The sequence below is a fragment of the Pongo pygmaeus genome, chromosome 10 (genome assembly GCF_028885625.2).
Source record: "Pongo pygmaeus isolate AG05252 chromosome 10, NHGRI_mPonPyg2-v2.0_pri, whole genome shotgun sequence".
NCBI lineage: Eukaryota > Metazoa > Chordata > Mammalia > Primates > Hominidae > Pongo > Pongo pygmaeus.
In genome coordinates, this window is record NC_072383.2 from 92885167 (window position 1) to 92904434 (window position 19268).

General features: G+C 38.9%; 1 protein-coding gene across 17 annotated transcripts in view; it reads right to left on the minus strand.

Moving 5' to 3' along the window:
• The window catches only part of CEP83 (centrosomal protein 83), a 154947-nt gene extending 136893 nt beyond the window's left edge, over positions 1-18054 (minus strand). For 3 of the 17 annotated variants that reach the window (XM_063646574.1, XM_063646576.1, XM_063646575.1), the window contains exon 1: positions 13834-18054. The gene's annotated coding sequence lies outside the window, so the exon portion shown is untranslated. Of the gene's footprint in view, positions 1-13155; positions 13631-13833 lie in introns of those variants that run through there. The other 14 variants (XM_054442101.2, XM_054442102.2, XM_054442109.2 and 11 more) reach the window with 10 other exon arrangements.
• Between the last annotated feature and the right edge of the window lie 1214 nt (positions 18055-19268).

Sequence of the window (19268 nt, forward strand, 5' to 3'; positions counted from 1 at the left end):
TTTATCAATTAGTCTAGGGTAAAGTTGGTTTCATGATACATCATTTCACTTAAAGTCAGTTTCCAAGAACCTATCAATAATGTTAAGTGACGGCTGGGCGTGGTGGCTCATGCCTGTAATCCCAGCACTTTGGGAGGGCAAGGCAGGCAGATCACGAGGTCAGGAGATCGAGACCATCCTGGCCAACAGGGTGAAACCCCGTCTCTACTAAAATTACAAAAATTAGCCGGGTGTGGTGGTGCGCACCTATAGTCCCAGCTACTTGGAAGGCTGAGGCAAGAGAATCGCTTGAACCTGAGAGGTGGAAGCTGCAGTGAGCTGAGATCACGCCACTGCACTCCAGCCTGGTAAGAGAGCAAGACTCCAACTCAAAGAAAAAGAAAAAGAAAAAATAATGTTAAGTGATGACATACTGTACACGAAATATGCAGTGGGAGTTCTAGAAGGTCAGGAAAGAGAGAAAGAGGCAGAAAAGAAGTTTTGAAGAAATAATTGCCAAAAACTTCCCTAATTTAATGAAAAACATTAATTGACACATCTAAACAGCCCAACAAATCCAAAGAAACCTGAAAATGCTGAAAGACAGAGGAAATCTTTAAAAAGCAGTGAGAGAAAAATGACTTCACATACAGGGCAACAACAATATTATTTCAGAAATGACATGGAAAAAACAAATTTTAAAGAAACACAAAAAACTCACCACTAAAAATTCTATATTCAGCAAAACTGCCCTTCAAAAAGGAAGATGAAATAAAGACATTTTCAGATAGATAACCAAAGATGAAGAGAAGTCGCTCCTGTGAGACATGCCTTATGAGAAATAACAATGGAAGTCCTTCAGGATAAAAGGAAGTCACACCATAGAATAAGTTTAATCTAGGCTGGGCACAGTGGCTCATGCCTGTAATCCCAGCACTTTGAGAGGCTAAGGTGGGTGGCTCACTTGAGCCCAGAAGTTCGAGACCAGCCTGGGCAACATGGCAAAACCCCATCTCTACAAAAAACAGCCAGGTGTGGTGGCACATGCCTGTAGTTCCAGCTACTTGAGAGGCAGGAGGATTGCTTGAACTGGGTAAGCGCAAGCTGCAGTGAGCCAAGATCACACCATTGCACTCCAGCCTGGAAAACAGGAGAACGTGTCTGACAGAAAAGAAAAATAATACTCTACAGGAGAATGAAGCTCATTGGAAACTGTAATTACATCAGTAAATATTAAAGACTCTAAAAATATAATTATTTTCACTTCATCTCATTTAAAGACATAAGACTACATAAAGGAATAATTATAGTACTGTATCGCTGAGTTTGTAATACATACAGCTGTAATATATATAATAATAATAGCACCAAAAAGAGAAAAAAAAGATAACACTGGAGGAAATTTTCTATAATTTATCAGAATTTAGTATTATTCTGAAGGAGACTGTAATTAAATTAAAAGGCATATTGTAATCCCTAACAATATAGCAAAAGAAATAAACAGAAATAAAAAGATACACTAAAGAATATTTAACACAGAAAGATGGTAAAGAAAAGAGGAAAAAGCAAAAAACAAATGAGACAAATAGAAAACAAATACGAAAAATGCAGATGTAAATCCAATAATATCAACAATTACATTACATGTGAATGAACTAAACACTCTATTCAAAGGGGGGATTATGTTACAATGGATTACAAAACCTAACTATAGGCTGACAACAAGAGATAAATCTTCAATTCAAAGACATAAATAGGTTAAAATTAAAAGGATTAAAAAAAAAAAAATACACCATAGAAACAGTAACCACAAAAAAAACTAGAGTGGCTATAGTACCAAGAAAAATAGATTTTAAGATAAGAAATTTCAGACAAAGGAGGCCATTTTATAATGAAAACAGGATCACTATATCAGAAAGATATAACAATAACTGTCCATCTAACCAAAGAACTCCAAAATACATGAAGCAAAAAAAGAGATAATTAAAAAGAGAAATAGATAATTCAACAAAAACAGTTGAAGACTGCAATGACTGATAGAACAAGACAGAAAATCTGCAAGGATATAGAAGACTTGACTAACCTCATCAATAAACTCGACATAACTGATAGAAAATACCACCCAATGATTGCAGAATATACAACCTTTTTACAAACACAAGGAAAATTTTCCAGGATACACCACATACTGGGGCACAAGACAAGTCTTAATAAAATTTAAAAGATTGAACTCATAAAAAATGTGTGATCTGATCACAATGGAATTAGTCATCCGAACAAAAATAAATCTGGGAACACCTCAATTATTGGTAAATTTTAAAACATACCTCTAAATAACCCATTGATCAAAGAAGAAATTGCAAGGAAAAATTTTAAAATATATTTCGAATTGAATGAAAACAAAACACAGCAAACCAAAATGTACAGAATGCAACTAAGCAGTGCTTAGAAGGAAATGTATAGTTTTAAACATTTATATGAGAAAAGAAAAAAGGTCTCAAACCAATAATCTAAGCTTCCATCTTAGGAAACTAGAAAAATAAGGAGTAGAGGGGACATTAAACCCAAAACAAGCAGAAAAATAATAATTTTGTAGCGTGGAAATCAGTGAAATAGAAAATATAGATATGAAAAATAATCAACGAAATAAAAGGTTGGTTCTTTGGAAAGATCAACAAAATCAAAAAAAAAAAAAACTTCGCTATACTGACCAAGAAAATAAGAGATACAAATTACCAAAAGCAAGAATGAAAGAGGGAAAATTATTGCCAATCTTAAATTATTAAAGGATTTCTTAATACAAACTTCATATCAACAAATTAGATAATTTATAGGAAATGGACTACACTTCCTAGAACAAATTACCAAAACTCTAGAAGAAAGAGAAAATCTGAATAGACCTATAACAAGAAGCGAAGAAACTGAACTAATAATTTTAAATATTCCCACAAAGAAATGGCCAGGCCCCCACAACTGCACTAATGAATACCATCAGACATTTAAAGCAGTAAGAGCAAGATCACAAGCAACCAACAGACTAATATCCCTCAGGAACATACATGCAAAATTCCTTAACAATAATCAGACAAACCATATTCAACAACATATAACAGAGATTATACAGCACGGACTGGGCATGGTGGCTTAAGCCTGTAGTCCCAGCACTTTGGGAGGCCATGCAGGTAAATCGCTTGAGCCAAGGAGTTCAAGAACACTCCAGGCAACACGGCAAAACCCTGTCTCTACAAAAAATACCAGAAAAAAAAAAAGAAAAATAGCCAGGTGTGGTGGCGTGCACGTGTAGCCCCAGCCACTTGGGAGGCCGAGGCAGGAGAACCGCGTGAGCCCAGGAGTTTGAAGCTGCAGTGAGCCAAAATCGCACCACTGCACTTCAGCCTGGGTCACAGAGCAAGATTCTGTCTCAAACACTTAAAAAAAAAAAAAAAAAAAAAGATTTTACAGCATGACCAACTGCAATCTGTCCCAGGAATACAGGGTGGGTTTAATCTCTAACAATCAATTAATATATAGCATACTAACAATAAAAATCATATAACCATATCATCAGATGCAGGAAAAAACATGACAAAATCTAACAGCCACTCATGATTAAAAACTTGCAATAAACTAGGAACATAAGGGAGCTTCCTTAACCTTCTTCAAAGGGCATCTATAGAAAATCTACAGCTAATATTATACCTGATGGCAAAAATCTGCATGTTTCCCCCCTAAGACTGGGAGTAATGCAATGCACATTGAACACTTCTCTCCAACATCTTACTGGAGGGTCTAACCCAAGAATTAAAGCAAAAATGAAGAAATAAATAACACTGAGACTGGAAAGAAAAAGTATCATTTTGAGACATGATCATCTATGTACAAACAATACGCAAAAATTGGTTGCATTTTTTTTTAGATGGATTCTCACTCTGTCATCTAGGCTGGAGTGCAGTGGCACGATCTCAGCTCACTGCAAGCTCCGCCTCCCAGGTTCACGCCATTCTCCTGCCTCAGCCTCCCGAGTAGCTGGGACTACAGGTGCCCACCACCACACCTGGCTAACTTTTTTGTATTTTTAGTAGAGATGGAGTTTCACCGTGTTAGCCAGGATGGTCTCAATCTCCTGACCTTGTGATCCACCCGCCTTGGCCTCCCAAAGTGCTGGGATTACAGGCGTGAGCCACTGAGCCTGGCCGGTTGCATTTCTTTGTGCTAACAATGAACAATTTGAAATCAAATCATGAAAACTCCATTTCCAAGAGCATCAAAATTGTAACAGTCTTAGGAATAAATTTAACCAAAGAAGTGCAAGATTTGTACATTGAAAAGTAAAAAAACATTATTAAGAGGAATTAAAGATCTAAGTAAATGGAGAGATATTACATGTTCATGGATTGGAAGACTCAAGATTGTTAAGTTAGTGATTCTTCCCATATTGATGGATAGATTCAATGCAAATCCTACAAATATCAGATGTGTTTTTGTAGAAATTAACAAGCTGATCCTAAATTGTATATGGAAATGGAAAGAGCATAGAACCAATTTTGAAAAAGAAGAAAATGTTACACTACTCATTTTGAAACTTACTATAAAACTGCAGTAATCAAGACAGAATAGTGTTGGAGTAAGGACAGGTTTATAGACATGAGTCTTGAAATAAATTCTTACATTATAGTCAACTGATATTTTACAAAGATGCCAATACAATTGAAGGGAAAAGAAGAGTCTTTTTAACAAATGGTACTGGACAATTTGGCATTCACATTTTTAAAAAATGAACTTAGATCCTCTTCTTACATCAAATGGACGGTTAATTCAATATGAATCTCAAATTTAAAGGAAAGAGCTCAAAGAAAACCAAGAGAAAAATCTTTGGATTTTGGACCTTGGATTAGGCAAAAAGTTCGTATACATAACATGAAAGCACATGCCACACACACAAAAGAAATGACTTCATTAAAAACGTTTGCACTTCAAAAGACACCAGTAAAAATATGAAAAGCCAAGACACCAACTGGGAGAAATATTTGCAAATCTTATCTCTGATATTAAAAACAATACAAACTTTCATCCAGCATATATAAAGAACTCTTACAACTCAGTAAGACAAAAAAAAAAAAAAAAAAAACCCCAGCTAAAAAACGGGCAAATGCCTTAAACAGATATTCCACCAAATGGCCAATAACCACAGAAAAAGATGTCCAACATTACTGTGCACGGAAATGCAAATTAAAATTACAATGGGATACTACTAGATACTCACTAGAATGGCTATAATTAAAAAGACAATACCAACTGTTGGTGAGGATGTGGAGAAACTGGAATCATCACACATTGCTGGTAGGAAGTAATTGGTACAGCTACTTTGGAAAACATTTTGACAGTTTCTTTAAAAGTTAAAAATAAGCTTACCATATAATTCAACAATTCCACTCCTAGGAATTTACCCAAAACAAATGAATACATATGCTCACACAAGAAATTACAGACAAATCTTCATAGCAGCATTATTCACAACAGCCAAAAACTGGAAACCATCCAATGTCTACCACCTAGTGAATGAGAAATACTATTCACTGGTTACCAGTAAATGGGAAACACTATTCACCAATACTATTGAACTGGTGAATGGAAAATACACAAGAACACTATGCAACAATTAAAAAGAACACAACATTGATATACATACATAAATAAACCTCAAAAGCATGAAGTTAAAGAAGCCAGATGCAAAAGACTACTGTATTGATTCCATTTATGTGAAATATCTAGAAAAGACAAATTTATAGTGATAGAAAGTAGATCAGTGGTTCTCTGGGGCTGTGGGAAGGAGTTACCTTAAATGCAAATAAGCTTGAGAGAATCTACGAGACTGATAAAATGTCAGAAATTGCCTTGTGATGACAGTCGCACAACTCTATAAAGTTGCTAAAAACCATTAAATTGTACACTTACAATGAGTGGTTTTTATGGTAGGTAAAATATACCTCAATAAAGCTGTTTAAAAAGGGCTAGGTAAAAGAAAGAAGTTATCTCTTCCAAACTTTGGAAAATTTGATGATAGTTGTAGTAATCAAGGCTGAGTTCAAAGGATGACCAAGCAAAAAGGATCCAGGTTCTTGAAGATTATCACTGAGCCACTTAATTGACAATCTTAGAACCAGCTATCTCCAGACTTCTTACATGTGAGATAATACAATTTTCTTCTTAAGGCTTTAAAAAAGAAAAAGAAAAAAGAATAGTGTTGCCAATTCTAAGGGACACAGGACATGTTCATTCCATTACAGAAAATTTGTAATATCATCCATATAGGAAGATATCAAAGAAAAGGCAGGAATTTTGGTGGATCTTGAAGGATAAAAGACTATGACTGGGGATGGGGAAGGAAAAGAAGGGTATGTAGCTCAGAAGAGTCATTAACAATGGCAAGGATAAAAATCAACAATGCCCACTAAAAGTCAGGTTTACAACTTACCTTATTTTAATCCATACATTAAGGACCAAAACATTAAGTAACTGGTTCAAAAAGTTACGCAGCTAGTAATCTAACCTTCACTCTCAGGATCCAGGCTCCAAAGTACATACTCTTTCCTCTGTTATGCTGCTAAACAAGGACTTAAACTACCCCCATTTGCAAGTTCAGATCTTTGTAGAGGGCATCTTTATTTAGATAGGTTTACATTTATAGGACTACACACTCAATGTTTCTTGAGCAATAATTTCCATTTAATCAATAAACTAAATGTGATGTGCATTCTTTCTTTGGTTTCCAAAACGTTACCCTACTCTGGTTTTCCTACTTTCTTTCTCCCCCTTCCTATTACATGCTGGTGTTCACAAGCTCTCTTCTGATTCCACACAACTCTCACTAGGAACCTCATCTATACTTGGTATTTCAACTACCACTAACGTTGATGACTCTTCTCTCTCTCCAACTTCAAGAAATGTCTCCCTAGTTTTCTTTGACTAACTCCCTCTGGGCCAAGTTGAATACTGCTCTGTACACCCTACAACTACACTTACAAGATTCTAAAGAGACATTCCTCAATTTTCGTATATTCTTTCTAGTTCTAGGCCAGGTATTCTTCCTACATGCCCCCACATTCTTATCTATCCTTATAGCATTTAACATGCTTTATTACAAATTACTAATTACTTTGTCCATTTCTCCCATCAGACAATAAGGTGCTTGAGACTTAGCACTATGTCTTATTCACAATCTCCCCAGTGCCTAGCATAGCACAAGACACATAATAGGCACTCAAATATTGATTAAACCCATATATAGGAGAAATAAAATTTGCTTTAAATTGGAAGCATACCATTTCTGAAGGAAACTTTCAGAGATTTATGTTTTCAAATGAGAAAATAGGCCACAAAAAGTAAAGTGACTCACCCAGTCAAGCCTTGGTCTCCTGAATCACAATTCTCTTCCCACAAAATTACAGTGCCTAGGCCGGGTGCAGTGGTTCACACCTGTAATCCCAGCATTTTGGGAGGCCAAGGCAGGTGGGTCATAAGGTCAGGAGATCAAGACCATCCTGGCTAACATAGTGAAATTCCGTCTCTCTTAAAAATCAAAAAATTAGCCAGGCATGGTTGCACGTGCCTGTAGTCCCAGCTACTTGGGAGGCTAAGGCAGGAGAATCACTTGAACCCAGGAGGCAGAGGTTGCAGTGAGCTGAGATCACACCACTGCACTCTAGCCTGCCGACAGAGTAAGACTATGTCTCCAAAAAAAAAAAAAAATTAGAGTACCTATTAAATTGTGCTTAGTGATCTCAGCTTTCTATGAAGCTCTAGAAGTAATACAAAAATGTTATAAAGAACCATTTCAACTTCATCCACCCCAGCTCTGGCTGGCTATATCAGTTGTAGAGAAGTCTGTTATTACATAATAGCTTTTCTGCCCAGAATAATCTTTAATTGAACCAGTATTTTCACATGTCCTTCACACAAAAAAATAATTCAATACATACTTATTGAGACGTGAAGCCAGCTGGGCTTCTGGGTCGGGTGGGGACTTGGAGAACTTTTCTGTCTAGCTAAAGGATTGTAAATGCACCAATCAGCGCTCTGTGTCTAGCTAAAGGTTTGTAAACGCACCAATCAGCACTCTGTAAAAACAAACCAATCAGCACTTTGTAAAATGGACCAATCAGCAGGATGTGGGTGGGGCCAAATAAGGGAAGAAGAGCTAGGCGCCTGAGCCAGCAGCAGCAGCCCGCGCAGGTCCCCTTCCATGCTGTGGAAGCTTTGTTCTTTCGCTCTTCGCAATAAATCTTGCTGCTGCTCACTCTTTGGGTCCACACTACCTTTATGTACTGTAACACTCACCACGAAGGTCTGCAGCTTCACCCCTGAAGCCAGCGAGACCACGAACCCACCAGGAGGAATGAACAATGCCGGACGCGCCACCTTTAAGAGCTGTAACACTCACTGCGAAAGCCTGCAGCTTCACTCCTGAAGCCAGCAATACCATGAACCCACCAGAAGGAAAGAACAACTCCAGACACGCCACCTTCAAGAGCTGCAGCACTCACTGCACAAGTCTGCAGCTTCACTCCTGAAGTCAGCAAGACCATGAACCCACCAGAAGGAAGAAACTCCAGACACATCTGAACATCTGAAGGAACAAACTCCGGACACACCATCTTTAAGAACTGTAACACTCACCACGAGGGTCCGCAGCTTCATTCTTGAAGTCAGCAAGACCAAGAACCCACCAGAATGAACCAATTCCAGACACATTATCATGCATCTCTATGTGGAAAACAATGTGAAAGAAGTTGTAATTCATCAGTACTCTAAAAAATATCCTTAAGAGCATATATTGTATGCCCCTTAAGTTTAACAATATCTGAAATAGCTGCCTTAAAACAAAATGCAATCACACTTGAGAGAGGCTGAATATGAACATCAGAGATAGGCAATGCAACTTCATCAGGAAAATCCCTATAGTCCAATGCTACTGTTTTCAAGGGTTGCTATATTATACTGCAATTGTGTTACTGGGCAACCACTCAGAAGCTAGAATGGCAAATTCACTCAAGAAGTAACTGAATCAAACGAATATTTATGAAAGTATTCTGAGACTCAACTTCACTTTCTATACCTTCAACTGAAGTAACTCTTCGTTATAAGCATTAGATACAGGATTTTTGGTGAGACTGTAAAAACTACATGGACATTATATAGACATATTTTGAGACAGAAGATAGGTGCTTTCCAAAAGGGAATGGCCAGGTTTAGGTTCCTACTAACTCTGAATTTTAATCCAAAAGCAATCTGAAGTCACAATATACAGAAGGCAAATAACTGGGCATTTCCTTAATTTCTTAATTTCTTCCATCCTGGATTATAGCTCAGTTAAAAGAAATAGTAGGCCGGGCGCACTGGCTCACACCTACAATCCCAGCACTTTGGGAGGCCAAGGTGGATGAATCACTTGAGGCCAGGAGTTCCGAGACCAGCCTGGCCAATGTGGTGAAACCCTGTCTCTACTCAAAATACAAAAAAATAGCCAGGTGTGGTGGCATGCACCTGTAGCCCCAGCCACTTGGGAAGCTGAGGCAGGAGAATCACGTGAGCCCACGAGTTCGAGGTTGCAGTGAGCAAAGATTGCACCACTACACTCCAGCCTGGGCGACAGAGCAAAACTCCATCTCAAAAAAAAAAAAAAGAAAAAAGAAATAGTACTAGACTTGACAGTCAGTGATCTCTCCATGACCTAGAGAGGGCAGTCCTGATGAAAAAAATATAATTAATAAACTAATATTCTACTAGGAACCAGGAAATTGACCAAACTCCCCAAGCCCACTGAAGAATAGTGCCAGCATTCCTGAGAGTCCTTACTGCTGGTACTGCCATGGGAAATTCTCAAGTACTCATTTTCTAGGAACAAACTCTTTATTTCTGATTCCGTGAATTCCCACTCTTCAATCTTTTTTATAGTTTACTGTTGCCATTTCCCCTTCAGTTACTCTCTTCTCTCAACAACCTTACTTTCATGATACTTACAAAAGGGGGGGAAAGTAGAAATGCATATCTGTCATTGTATTAGTCCATTTTCATATTGCTATAAAGAACTGCCTGCGATTGGGTAATTTATAAAGGAAAGAGGTTTAATTGATTCACAGTTCCACATGGCTGGAGAGGCGTCAGAAAACTTACAATCATGGCAGAAGGTGAAGGGGAAGCAAGGCACCTTCTTCACAAGGTAGCAGGAAGGAGAATGAATGCAGGAGGAACTACCAAACACTTATAAAACCATCAGATCTCATGAGAACTCACTGTCACAAGAACAGCATAGGGGAAACCGCTGCCATGATCCAATTCCCTCCACCTGGTCTCTCTCCTGACACATGGGGATTATGGGGATTATAATTCAAGGTGAGATTTGGGTGGGGACACAAAGCCTAATCATATCAGTCATCTTTAAGAAACATTTATTCAGCAACTTCTATTTGGAAAAGACTAAGGATACAGCTCATTGAGATCTGAAGTCCTGCCCTTAATAAGCTTACAATCTAGTTAGGCAGTCAAGAAAGCTAAAATAATACAATAAAAAGTATAAGTATCAAATAAATATAACTCACAAATACATACTATTCCTATGTATGTATGTATGAGGTCACGGTGGAGTTGAACCTTATAGAAAAGGTACAATTTAGATTTTAAGAAAGAAGGGAATAAGATCAGGTCACGGAGGATAGAAAGACATGCAGACTAACATGGAAAGGATAAAGTACAGAGCAGGTTTAGGGGATAGTGAAGAAACCAATCTGGGCAGAGACAACTTTTCCATAAAGAACATACACTTGAAAAGGCAAGGTGAGAGGATTTCAAATAATTCAGCTTAAGTCAAGAAACATGAACTTGGGTTAATAAGAAGTTTTTTACACAGATTTACACACATTCCCTAAAAGCACATAGGTTAAACAACGTGGGCAATTTACTTACAGAACCTAATATATTATGTATGACAAAATAAAAAGCAAGCTCATTTACTTTTAGGCAAAGAGACAGTATCTGGGGGTGGGGAAATTCTGACAATTCACTAAAATTCACTAATCTTTCTGTTAAGATTTCATTCTAAGCTTCTTGAATTAGAACATCCCATGGCATAATGCTGATTTCTGACTACTAAGGATTATACGAGTCATTCTTGATTTGTCTTCTTCTCCGTCTTGCCCAACTTTTGAATATTTCATTACTTCAACATCAGCATACAGAAAAAAGGAGGAGAGAACTAAAATTAAGTCCATGGATTTTAGCAATACATAAGGGCATCTGACGTAAAGAACATTAAACTTCAAGTTCCAATTCCCATTATTAATAGATTTCAAAGAAGTCATTTAATCTCATCATGTCTCAAATTTTCTCACATGCTTGCTTACTTGAAAGGTTACTGATTCAAAAGATCATTCAAAAAGTGCTCTAAAAACTAACAACTTGCCATAAAAATTTTATCATTAAGGGTTCAATAAGAGACAGTGAGGTGACTGGTAAACCAAGGATTAAAAACTACCTGTGAATAGGCCAGGCACGCTGGCTCACACCTGTAATCCCAGCACTTAAGGCGGGCAGATCGCCTGAGGTCAGGAGTTCATGACCAGCCTGGGAAATATGGTGAAATCCCATCTCTACTAAAAATACAAAAATTAGCAGGGCATGGTAGCATGCACCTGTAACCCCAGCTACTCGGGAGGCTGAGATGAGAGAATCGCTTGAAATTGGGAGGCGGAAGTTGCAGTGAGCTGAGATCCCACCATTGCACTCCAGCCTGAGCGACAAGAATGAAACTCTGTCTCAAAGAAAGGAAAAAAAAAAAGAAAACTACCTGTGAATAATCAGTGTTTCATTCTCCCAGTGCTGCATGGAATTCTAAATTGTATTTCACTATTATTTGAGAATGTTCTAAATACAGTCTGCACACTTCATCTGATCTGGAAAGAAAACACTAAAAGTAAGGGGAATACCCAGCATACTCTGTCCTAAACAACCAAAGGACAACTCAAAACCATTTGCAACTCTCAGGAGAGTCCTGTGTGACGCTTGTAATTTAAAGCATTCTGGCCTGGTGCAGTGGCTCACACCTGTAATCCCAGCACTTTGGGAGGCCGAGGTGGGCGGATCACCTGAGGTTGGGAGTTCGAGACCAGGCTGGCCAACATGGTGAAACCCCATCTCTACTAAAATACAAAAATTAGCCGGGCATGGTGGCACGCGCCTGTAATCCCAGCTACTCAGGAGGCTGAGGCAGGAGAATCACCTGAACCCAGGAGGCGGAGGTTGCAGTGAGCCGAGATCGCGCTACTGCACTCCAGCCTGGGCGACAAAGTGAGACTCAGTCATAAATAAATAAATAAAGCATTCTAACAATTCTGAACAAACTGAGTTTGAAATCAAACCTCAATACAAAAGGTGAGTATTAATTCTAACCACTTACAGGCTAAACTCATAAATATGGTTAATTCTGAATCCAGGTAACTGTAGGATAGATACCTTTAATTGTGTTTTAGTTAAATGTCAGACTTGTTTACAGAGATGTTGCTTGGTAACAGAAGCACTGCTTTAACAACCTACTCTGTTTTAGAGCTGCTTAAAGTCTGAACAGATTATGAAGTATATACCATATACACGAAATTCAGACAAGTCTCTCCTTATCCTAGACATCTGTAAGATTTGAAAGAGCTTCCTCATTTCAACTAACTAAAGGCTTTAAAAATACTTAGCAGTGGATATTTTTAAGAGCAAAATGCCCATTGATTATGGTCAAAAGTTGGACACTGACGATTTACCAAAGTATTTAAACCCAGCATATGCTAACATATTTTAGGTGTTATCTCAGTAATGACAGTCGACATCACTGTTTATTCAAATTGTCTTCAAAGCCAAGGAAAATGGTAGCATAGCTTTTTCATCGTAAATTAAGCTGGAGGTGCTTAAACGTTTGGCCAATTACCAAACTGGCTACACAACCACCAAGCCAGCGTGCATCCAAAAGCTCCATAAAGAGTTTCACGTGTGTCTCTCTGCCTACTTTTCTAGCACGAGCTTCCACTACTTTACCAGGAAAATAAAAAACAAGATTCAAGGGCAGTTTGTGGAGGGACAAAATGAGTATTCCAAAATACAAACACGATGCCGTCCCCAGAAAGAGAGGTTACATACCAGACGCACGCATGCTCCTTGCAACCCGCACACGGAAAACTTAAGTGACCTCAGTTCTGGCCGCGCTCGCCACCGGGGACACCTCCACAGCTCCAACCACCGGCACCCACTCAACTCCGCTTACGGAGGCATTGGGACTAAGGGTTACGGTCCTACAGCGGGGTGTCGGCCCAGCCCGCCACGCTCTTCAGCTCGCGGCGCAAGCTGAAGAGGAAGAGGGCCGAGCGGACCCCTCGGGCTCCCGTCCCTATGGAAATGTGAAGTATCCCGGGAGAGGTCCGAGGGCGGCGGCGGCGGCGGCGGCGAAAAGCCCCACTCCTCCGCGTGGACCGGGATCCTCAGGGGTGCGGCGCCACCCCCCGTGCTGACGTCTGGCCCAGAAACCGCCTCATCGCACCGCCCCTCCAGCCTGAAGGAAAGGGCTCTATCCCTTGGCCCAGCGGCGCGCGAAGCAGGAAGTCCCACCCCCCACGCCGACGTCACCCACGCCACGGACGCCGGTTGCTGCCGGAGCCGTTAGAGGGAGGAGACAAACGAACCGAGGTGGTAGCGGCCACGGGTGACAGCGGCAGCGGCGGGGCCGGGCCGCGCTCCCGAAGGCGTTCCTGGAGGGCCCTGGGATGGACTCAGAGATCCCCAGAGCCCCAGGGGACGGAAAATCTAGCCCCGGGCACTTGCCTTGGAGTCTGAGTGACGCGCGTCGTTGGAGCGCGAAGCCGGTCTCCCTAGCCTCCGCCCGACACAGCGTCTCTAGGGGTTTTCCTCCTTTTCGCGCCTCTCCTTCCCTCTTCCCCACACCATTTGAAAGCCTCAAATGGTAGTCCTGCCGCCACCTCTCTCCCTTCGCCAGCCTGCCATCGTCCCCATGGGTGCAGATATGCGCTCCCGAAGCCGCCTGCCTGCTGCGTCCGCCCTGGGCATCAGCCCACGAGTGGGGAGTCGGCTCAGCTTGCCACGAGGGAACCTCGGGTTAGGACCAATCGCCCGGGAGAGAGCCCTCCTCGCCCCCGCACTTCCTGCTCCAAGTCTCTTGTCCTGGTTATCCCAAGTTCAGGGCCCACCTGGGGTCACATGGGGAACTACTTGTCTTAAGGCTGTAAACAGTAGTTGGAAGAGGAGGTGCTAGCTTTTGAGAACTTCCATAATCATCCAAAGGCTGAAACAAAGTAGGCGGTCAGCCTTTCAAAATACGTGTTGGAAGAAACAGACACCTTCCCATCCCCAGCGTTTGTTCAGTGCTTTGGTTGGGCTTTGATTCTCACTGCTTTGTGAAGTACAGCTTATTTTTACCCCCAAGATTATGATTTTCAGGCTGTAGTTATTATTAGGCAACTGAGAGGTGATTTTGTTGTTGTTGAAATGAGGGAAAACGGGCCATTAGAAAGGACCGTGTCTCTAGAGGAGGGAAAAAAAGGACAGCGAGTTGGTGGTAATGGAATGTTGCTGGATGGATTACATAGATGAGACATGGGAGATTAAAGAATCCAGAAATTCCCATGTAGCTCACATTTGCTGAGCATTTGTGTGTCAAGTACTGGAGTACTTTTTCAGGTTATCTTATTTAACTCTAACATTTCTGTAAGGTAGGTGCAATTGTTATCTCCATTTTACAGAGTTGCCCAAAACCATTACTTTTAAACGCTGGAGCCAGACAACTCCAGAAATCTCTGTGGTAGCCAGTAAACTATACATTACAAATTATTGGTCAGTAGGAAAAAGATCATTCGGGAAATGGCGGTGGCTCACGCCTGTAATCCCACCACGCTGGGAGGCCAAGGCAGGTGGATCACCTGAGGTCAGGAGTTCGAGATGACCCTGGCCAACATGGTGAAACCCCATCTATTAAAAATACAAAAAGCCAAGAAAAACAAATATTCAATTAACAAACGGAAAGTTGTCGCACTTCCAAACAGTTGTTTTTTGTCTATCATTGTTGATAGGGGTGTGGGATACAATTACTGTCAGGCATTTTTGGTGTGAAGGTGAAATTGGTACAACCCTATTTACCAAAATTTAACATATGCATTAGGCTTTGCCCCACAGCTGTCTCATTTCCGAGGCATATACCCTAAGGAAAATAAGAGATTCATAAGGATACTATTTGCCACCTTTTTTAAAAATAATGCTTCTAGAAACAAGTGTCCATCACTAGGACACTAGTTAAGAAAATATGATTGGTACATGCAATGGAATACTCTTGACCCATTAAAAACTGATGTAAAGTTCTTTATTTGCATTAAAATATGTCCAAAAAATATAGTTTCCCCTCAGGAAAAAAAAAAAAAAAGCAGAATATAGTTTAGCAAGTACAGTGCTGTCCTAATGTGAATATATGTGTGTACATATGTTAATATAAGTGTACAAAAATATCTGGAAGAAGGTCAGTCAAAATACAAGTGGTTTACATTTTGTCTTTTGGACTTTTTATCTTGTTGGTGTTTTTTGTAATTTATTATTTTACAAAAACAAAGTTGTGTTTTATTTTTTAATTAAAGCTGTGCCAGTGAAAAGGGAGCCAGTTGACTCTTGACCTTCACAAGTAGGTAATCATGATGAAGTAACTATGTCTGGGGATCTGAGTCTCAGCTTTTTTGTGTCTATAAATTTGATTATATTCATTTACCTATAGTTGGACAAGCTAACCTACTACCTGGACATCATAGTTTTGACTCCCCAAATTGGACTGGGTATCCATTCTGTGTGTTCTCTGTGTGCCTGTCATGGTATTTGTCACACTGTACTGTAATTCCTTCTGTGCCAGTAGATTGTTTGCTCCTGCCGTACATATACACATGCACATACATCCTTTTTCTGCTATATGTTACACATTTCTTTTGATTTATTATTTGTCATCTACATTTGTATACAGAAGTTTTAATTTGCATTAGCCAAAATGCTAATGAAATCACATAGATATTAAAGGGATACTTGGAACAACTTAATGCCAGTAAATTCAGTAACTTAAGCAAAATGGACAAATTCCTAAAAAAAAAAAAAAATACAAATTACCAAAAGTGACACAAGAAGGAAAAGAAAATCTAAATGTTTCAATGTCTATTAAAAAAACTGAATTTATAAGCAAAACACTTTCCACAAAGAAAACTCCAGGCAGATGACTGCACCAGTGAATTTTATCAGACATTTAAGGGAGACAAAGTACCAATCCTACACCATTTCAGGAAACAGAACAGAGAGAAATACTTCTATACTCATGTTATGAGGCAAGCATAATCATGCCAAATTTTTTTTCCTGATACCAAAATTTGACATTTTGCAAGAAAATTATAGACCGATAGTCCTCCTGAATAAATATATATATAAATTCTTAAGTATTAGCAGATTGAAACTTGCAATATAGAGGATTACATACCATGACCAAGGAGAGTGAACTTAACATTGAAAAATCAGTGTAATTCATCACATTAACAGAACAAAAGAGAAAAAAAAATTGTTTCAATAAATGCAGAGAAAGGATTCGATGAAATTCAACGCCCATTAATGTTTTTTTAAAAAAAAAAAAACCAACTCTAAGCAGCCTAGGAATAGAAGGGAATTTCCTCAATGATTTGAAAAACTTAATGGTGAAATATTAAATCCTTTTCTCCTAAGATCAGGAATAACAAATGTAAGACAAGAATTTTCTGCTCTCACTGCTTCTATTTAGGAAATTGGAGGCTCTAATCAATGCAAAAAAGCAATAAGAAAAAGCGTAAAGATTGGGAAGACTCAGATATCCTGATTTCAGAACTTGCTATGAAGCTACAGTAATCAAGATAGTACTATACTCATATAAAGATAGCACAGATCAATGGAATATAATTGAGTCCAGAAATAAAGCCTTATATTTATGGTCAGATGACTTTCAGCAAAACACCAATACAACTCAATTGGAGAAAGAGTAGTCTTTTCAACAAATGGAACTGGTAAAACTGGATAGCCACATGAGGAAAAAAATTAAATCGGAACTCTACCTCACACCATTTATGACTATTAAGATGAATCAAAGATCTGAACACAAGAGCTAAAATTATAAAACTCTTAGAAAAAAATATAACTAAATCCTTATCACCTTGAATTAGGCAGTGGCTTCTTTGATGTGACAAAAAGCACAACCAAGGGAAAAAATGAATGCATTAAAATTAAAACATCAAAATCAAAACCTTTATGCTTCAGGCTGGGTGCCATGGCTCATGCCTGTAATCCCAGCACTTTGGGAGGCCAAGGCAGGCGGATCACCTGATGTCAGGAGTTCAAGACCAGCCTGGTCAACATGGCGAAACCCCATCTCTACTAAAAATACAAAAATTAGCCAGATATAATGGTGTGCACCTGTGATCCCAGCTACTCGGGAGGCTGAGGCAGGAGAATTGCTTGAACCCAGGAGGCAGAAGTTGCAGTGAGCCAAGATTGCGCCACTGTCCTCCAGCCTGGGTGACAGAGCAAGACTCCATCTCAAAAAAAAAAAAAAAAAAAATGCTTCAAAGAACAATATCAAGAAAGTGAAAAGATAACCCACAGAATGGGAGAAAATATTTTGAAAATCATATATCTGGTAAGGGTGCACTGTTCAGAATATAAAGAACTCATAATTCAATAATAAGAATCCAATTTAAAAATGGACAAAGGATTTCAATAAACATTTCTTCAAAGAAGATATACAAATGGCCATAAGCACATGAAAAGATGCTCAATGTAATTAGTCATTAGGGAAATACACATCAAAACCAGGTGATACCACTTCACTAGGATGGCTGTAATTTTTTTTAAAGAATGGACAAGAACAAGTGTTAGGACATGGAGAAATTGGAACCCTCATACTCTGGTGATGGGATTGTAAAATGTTGCCACTATTTTGGGAATAGTTTGGCAGTTCCTCAAGAGGTTAAACATAAGTTTACCATACGACCCAGCAATTTCACTCTTAGATACATACCTGTGTAAATTGGAAAATACGTTCACTCAAAAACTTGTACACAAATGTTCATAGCAACATTATTCATAATGACCAAAAGTAGAAACAACACAAATGCCCATCAACTGGTGAATGAATGAACAGACTATGGTGTATCCATACAATGGAATACTATTCAGCCATTAAAAGGAATGAAGTACTGATTCATGCTACAAATTGATGAACCTTAAACACATTATATGCTAAGTGAAAGCCACATATTATATAATTCCATTTATATGATATGTCAATAATGGGCAAATCCATAGGGAAAGAAAATAGATTAATAGGGGCTGGGGACTGGGACAGTGGAGATTGACTGCTAGTAAGTATGGAGTTTATATTTGGAATGATGAAGATACCCTGAAGTAAAATAGTGATGATGGTTGTACAACTTTGTGAATATGCTAAAAATCACCAAATTATATGCCTTAAAAGTGAATTTTATGGCATGTGAATCAAATCTCAATTTTTAAAATGGGAAGAAATAAGTACAGTAGTTCCCCCTTATCTGCTGGGGATACATTCCAAGACCCCCAGTGGAAACCTGAAACGATGGATTGTGCCAAACCCTATATACACTCTATTTTTTTTTCTATGTATACATACCTATGATAAAGTTTAATTTATAAATTAGGCACAGTAAGAGACTAACAACAATAATGAAATAGAACAATTATAACAATATGCTGTAATAAAAGGTATGTGACTGGTCTCCCAAGATACTGTACTATTCTTGCAATGATGTGAGATGATAAAATACCTACATGACAAGAGGAAGTAAAGTGAATGAGGTAGGCATTGTGACGTAGTTTTAGGCTACTATGGACCTTGAACACAAGTATCGTAATAATGATGATCTTATAAGCAAGTTGGCTACTAAGTGACTAACAGGTGGGTAGCATATACGGCATGGATATACTAGACAAAGAGATGATTCCAGGCACGATGGAACAGAGTAGCATGAGATTTCATCACGCTACTCAGGACAGCACGCAATTTAAAACATGAATTATTTCTAGAATTTTCCATTTAGTATTTTTGGACCAAGATTGACCACAGGTAACTGAAACCACAGAAACCGAAACTGCAGGTAAGGGGAGACTATTGTAAAATTATATTCACAGACAATATGATTGTATGCATACAAAACCCTATGGAA